The sequence below is a fragment of the Zea mays genome, chromosome 8, assembly GCF_902167145.1.
Source record: "Zea mays cultivar B73 chromosome 8, Zm-B73-REFERENCE-NAM-5.0, whole genome shotgun sequence".
In the NCBI taxonomy this organism is placed as follows: domain Eukaryota; kingdom Viridiplantae; phylum Streptophyta; class Magnoliopsida; order Poales; family Poaceae; genus Zea; species Zea mays.
In genome coordinates, this window is record NC_050103.1 from 53,932,305 (window position 1) to 53,938,521 (window position 6,217).

Below are 6,217 nucleotides of genomic sequence, written 5' to 3' on the forward strand. Positions count from 1 at the left end.
ACAAGTCCCCAACATTACCTAAATAAAATAATAATAATAAATAAAGTAACTAAATAAATAGATTAATATAATTAGTGCACATCATGCTAGAATTCTATTTGGGCATCTAAAATTAAAGGTTTAAATTCAAAGTTGAGTTTGATTGTAATTGAAATAGGAAAAATAAAATCAGAAAAAGAAATAGAAAAGAGAAACAAACCTCGCATGGGCCCAAACCTCAACCCTCGGCCCAGTCTGCGCTCCCTCACGCGTTTGCGCCACTGACATGCGGGCCCTAGCCACTTGCCGTTTGCAACACCGCGCACGCTAGGCCGTTCCTCTAGTTGTCCGGTGGGGCTACGATGTTAGCATCACCCCCTTCCTTGTAACCGATTTCCCACGGGCGTCGGGTCGTTGAGCTACATCCGTCGTACTCGCGACCGAGATGGTCGATTCGCCTCGCTTCTCGGTAAATAAAAGCCGCGCACCATCGAGATCAAGCAGAGAGGGAGAAGGGTACTACCGTGGGGGTGCTTCACCTCTACTTCGACCGGACCCTTGGGGAGCTCTGGTGCTTCCCCAGGTTTGTGGGAGGATTGCCAAAGATGCGCCGCCCGGGATCCATCGCAAGCGCCACCAGAATTCCTCGTCGTCGTTTGTGGTCCACCGCGTACCGCATTGCTCCACATCCAAGGCGCGACTCAGCGCAAACATAGGTATAAACGCTTCCCCCATGCTCGCCCTGTCCTTCTGCTCACGTAGCGCGCCTCGGCGTGGGAGTTGGGGGATTGTTATTGGTTGGGGTCGCTTGTTGGCATGGGCTCCACCATGAACGGGGGTGGGCGCCGCCGTGCGCAGCGTCGGGGGTTGAGGATGGGTTCTGGGCCGTCAACTAAGTGATGGGTGGTCCAGATTAGGAATCGAGTCACCAAATCAAATGCTTCATTCGTGCCGTTTGTGTCGACTGGAACGATTGTGATCGGATCTCGGTCATTTTAACTTGTGGTCTTTGATAACCGATCTGATGGCCATCATCGAATACCGGTTTTATAATTGATCCATCTAATCTCGACCGCGGAACTCCGATCCTACGACTCCAATTACACAGTACCCCTTCGGCCACGACACTTTGCATAAGAGTCCCTACACTTTATTATAATCAACCCGTCATCCCTTCCTTCGCTGAGGGTACAAGAAATAGGTCCACAAATTTATGAAATGGACCCCCAAAGACTTAAGAAATAATACCCACAGTCCAAAGGGTAATTAAACTAAGTAAATTGATATGGAAAATGAGTTTTAATTATAAAATTAATCCTAGACACATAGATAATTCATATTTTGATCGTTTTAACTCCGATTTGACCATTCGAATTATGTTAGGTTCATAATAATATTACCTATACACTATAACGCTAACTTTTATCATGTCACTTACTTTTTAAATTGGGTACTTATTTTATGTATAGTAGATTAATCTAACCAATCCAAGCAGTATGTTAATAATTATAATCAGAGTAAAAGGTAGTCTTTAACTAAGGTATGGCTTATATTAAAGATAATATTTAATGTATACCTCTCATGATTTATAAAACCAATCTAGGACCTAGTACTAATTGTTTAATCACATAAATCTTCCAAAAATCATAACTTTCTAACCATGACTCCGATTCTAGCATGGTTATTAAAACGTCGCTTAAACGACGTTTAAGCGTCGTTTAAACGACGTTTAAGCGTCGTTTAAACGATAAAACGTGATTTGAAACTAAAACGTTAGAACGTTCTGTCAAATTAGTGTAGAACGTCCGTTTTCGGTGTTTAAACATCGTTGAAACGTCTGAAACGTCATTAACGTCGTTCTAGACGTGTAATCAACGTTACAAGTTACTGGGCCGGCCTTCTTGTTCCTGGGCTTTCGCTTCCAAACTCCAAAGCCGCCCAGGCCCAGCCGTGAGCCATCGTCCTCCCTAGCCGTCGTCGCCGCGTCGCACTCCTCAGCCGTCAGCCATCCAGTTGCTCGCCGCTGCAAACCTGGAGATCTCCCGGCCGGCCGCCCAGTTGCGCCAGCCGTCAGCCAGCTGCTCCAGGTACGCCGCCGGCCCCCTCCTCCCTCTTCCCTCCGCCAGTCTGCCCAGTGCCCACAGGCGAGTGCGCCGCCGACCGCCGTGCCACAGCTCACACACACAGGCGAGTCCGCCGCCGCCGCTGCATCCAGTCCATCCACTTGCTGCCCACTTGCTGTCGCTGCTCCAGTGCTCCACTGCTCTCGCCGCCCCTCACATCTGCTCCACTGCTTGCTGCCGCTGCTCCAGTGCTCTAGCTGCTCCACTGCCAAGATCCATCTGCTGCCCTCGCTGCCCCTCACAGTGAATCACCAGCAGCCATATTTGGATACTTAATATTGATGATGAAGGCTTGGATGCTCATGGTCTTAATATTGATAAGTTTGATGATGGTTACTAATCATGCATAAAAGTTGTAACTTGTGTGGTTGAACTTGAGTTGTTTCTTTTTATGCTAATGTTATTTGGTTTGTGAACTCAACTTATGTATGAAACTATGAACTTATTCTATATTTGAAATTCTATGTCAAGTTTGAAAAGACGTTTCAACGTTCGTTTAAACGTTTAAACGTTGAAAAGTTGGTTCATAACGTTTTAACGTTTTACCGCTTTAATAACCATGGATTCTAGTGGTTCTTGAGCCTACACTCTCGTAACGGCGCGTAGAATATTATTACGTAGTCGTTTCCTCCTGTTTGGTGTACTGTTATGTTTATGTACTCCTTGCCTATTTGTATGTATTGCTACGAGTAGCAGTGAGGACACGAGAAACCTGAAGACCAATTTGGAGAAGTACCTATAATCTCAAGTCCAAGGCAAGTTGTGCCCTTGATCACTTTTCTTTACCTAATAATGCTTCTGTTAATCACTGTGACATGCTCAGTTTAATTTGATGGGACCTAATAGGTTTCCCTAGTATTGTTTATCCTACACCTTGCAAACAAATGAAATATTGGGTAGGTTTGCTATTGCTCTACCTAGTTTTGGGAAATTAATGATATATATGATCATGTTCCATTAATATTGTTGGTTTATTTATTGTTCATGATAAGATTATTGTATTAATTGGAACATGGAGAACTACCTGGGAAAACAGTGCTACCACAACGGTGGAATGGGACGCCCTTGGCCAAGTAATTAGGAAAGCTAGGGAGAGATTACCTTACCCGAAAGGGGCAAGCAGGGAGGCGTCGTTGTAGAGTATAGGGAGGTCCTCAGATCGAACTACTGTGATGGCTTTCTGACGAGGGATTCCTATGCTTCCTTCTTCCTAAATCTGTAGTGAGTTTTCTCAAACTAGTGGAACTTTGGAAAGGCCTCGTAGTGCTACCCTGCCTCGTCTCCACGGTAGAGGTGTATGGGATTCATGACCCTGTGGCAAATGGGTAACCCTACTTGTGGGTAATGATGTGCAACCTCTGTAGAGTGTAAAACTGGTATATCAGCCGTGCTCACGGTCATGAGCGTCTTGGATACTCACATGATTAATTTATGGAATTAAACTTAATCTGTCATTTGCATTGCATTGTGTGTTTTATTATTAATTGTGATCTCTTAATAATTTGGGTTGATATCTATTTATACTTAGTAACTACTAATAAAATTTTGACCAACTTTAAAAGCAATGCTCAGCTTTAACCATCTCCTTTGGTAAGCCTTACACTTCACATGAGCCCCACTATAAGTGAACTCATGCACATTATTCCCCACAACTTGTTTAGCGATGAACGTATGTGAGCTCACCCTTGTTGTACTCACATCCCCCCAGATCAAGGACATGGACCACAAGATAAGGAGCATGGTGGATGCGGCGATGAGTTCATGAGAGATCTAGGTCATCGTATCCCAGTCAAATATGGTTGCTGGATCGTTGTCTTCTTATGGAGTAATTATTTAACTATTTTGTACAGAACTCCATTATATATGTCAATGGAGCATCAGTAAATGGACTCAACTGAAATTGATTGATTATGTGAGTTAAATGTAAGCTACTGATGTCGCACTGACATGGGGCATCGCAGCAAGTATCATGTGGAAGAGCATGGAACTATAAAACTGGTATCCATTAGATTATTCCAAATCAAAATCATAAATAGAGGTATATGACATGCCACTCTTAAGGGCCATTTTATCATAATCCAATTTCCCAACAAGAACACAACATTACAACATACATTACTAGTGAATGACCAAAAAATTACCAGTGACAGTCTCAAGCTTCTAGTTTGTGAATCACAGAGAAGCTAAAAGCATTTAGTTTGTGCAATTTCAAACCAAAACTATTAAACCCTTCGATCTCCTGAGGATGAAATCCCTCGTATGGTCATTTATATAGGCCAAAAATCCATATTAGAACCTCTGTTCCAAACTTATGACACCAGTACAATCGATGCAATCAAACTACAAAAACCTTTCGCTCTGATATCATTTGTAGATTTTTTTAAAAAAAACTGGCAATATACCATTTAGGATCTCCAGAATAACTTTTCACATCAATCATATTCTACTACCATTTGGGGTAATGTCATGCGCTCTGCATCTAATGCTTTGTGGTATAGCATTTTTAAGCTCCCATACTTTCGCTTTTTAAGTGCCCATGTATGAAACCTTCAGCGGCTAGGTAGATTAATTATTATATCTCACTTGTATGGTATGCTTGTATTGAACGGCTTACTATTCTTCAAAGTTGAAACTTGAAACAAATGGACCAAAACTTTGCAAGACCTATTAGCATCGCAATAATAATCACCAGGTTTAACACTATTTAAGTTTTCTCCCGGTAAACCAGATATTGGCAGGCCTGATATATTTCACATTTATCATTCTACTAGAATGTTCACCACCAACATTGCTAGAGGTTCTACTATATGTCAATCAAATACACACCCTTTCTGGCAAAGCTGCAATGCTTGCCCAACAACTCTTATTTAGTTATTTACAATTAGCTATTTACTTCTAAAACATCATAGAACTGTGTTGTGTAACTACATAATAATAATAACCAGTTCAAAAGCAGTAGCTAGACTCCCCAATCCCCTAAATTATCCTGACGTGTTGAATTGCTGCACAAAGTTGCCCCAAGAGTACATAGCAATGTGGGATTCGAGATTCGACCAACAAATGGATGCTGGAAAAGCGAGGTGCAGAGAATTTAATTAGAAGATCACATCGCATCGGGCTGCAGCGAGGTACGCGATGCTAAGCTCGCCGAGGAACATCTCTCGATCCCCGGCGGCTGCCGCGCGCACGCCATCCCGACGGCCTCGGCCACGGCCGCCACCGCGCCGCCGTGGAGCGTGTTGTACGTGTTCTGCAGGAAAAGTCCATGCAAGGAAACTAGGTAGGTAAGCAGCAGAGAAATTTCAATGGAAAGCTCAGTTGCAGTAGGCGCTCACAGTCACGGCGTGCGAGACGGTGATGGTGCAAGAGATCCGCGGGGTCGGGGAGGCGGAGACGGCAACAGAGGAGAGGATTGCGCGGACGAGAGCGGAGTAGGCGTCGGGCTGGTCGGCCGAGGCCGGGAGGCGCGCGTCGGCGCCTAGGGCGCGGAAGAATGCCAGCGTCACCGCACGGGAGTCCGCCGGCGACAGCTTATGCCCTGGCTCTCCGTCCGCCATCTCCTCCTACGTCTGGTCATTTGCTTCGCTGTTCCGCGGCACCGTGAGTTTCAAGAGGGTTTTGATAGATACCAATTAAAAATGACATATACCAATTTGAAATATACTAATAAAAATTTTCGAAATACAATTTAAAAATTAGGTGGTGGTGCGGTCCCGTTCCTTTTGCTTTGGGCATATTTCTCCTCCTTTGACATTAATCGCCAAAAACGGAGTCTTTTGAGAGCCCTTTTATTTTCTCCCCGTTGGTATGAGTAATAAGAGTAAAGATTATACCAAAAGTGGAGAGTGGTGCGGAGTGACGGCGAAGGGTAGATAATACCGATAGAGTGGAGTGGAAGCCTTGTCTTTGTCGAAGACTCCATTTCTCTTTCAATCTATGACTTAGCATAGGAATAAACTTAAAAACACATTAGTCATAGACATAGAAGAGATATGATCAAAGGTAAATAAATGAGTTATGTGTGCAAAGTTTCAATCAAAGTTCCTAAAATCAAGAATATTTAGATCATTTCTAAGTTTGGTAAATGTTTTTTCATCTAAAGGTTTGGTAAAGAT

The 6,217-nt window shown here is 43.6% G+C and overlaps 1 long non-coding RNA gene and 1 pseudogene across 1 annotated transcript; one reads left to right on the forward strand and one right to left on the reverse strand.

The window, feature by feature from the left end:
* Nucleotides 1-331: 331 nt before the first annotated feature.
* Nucleotides 332-4,048, forward strand: LOC103635202 (uncharacterized). Its single transcript, XR_557219.3, has 2 exons — nt 332-695; nt 3,811-4,048. It is a non-coding gene; the product is annotated as an uncharacterized lncRNA (long non-coding RNA).
* Nucleotides 4,049-4,145: 97 nt separating this feature from the next.
* On the reverse strand, nt 4,146-5,716 carry LOC103635201 (uncharacterized; annotated as a pseudogene).
* Nucleotides 5,717-6,217: the final 501 nt, after the last annotated feature.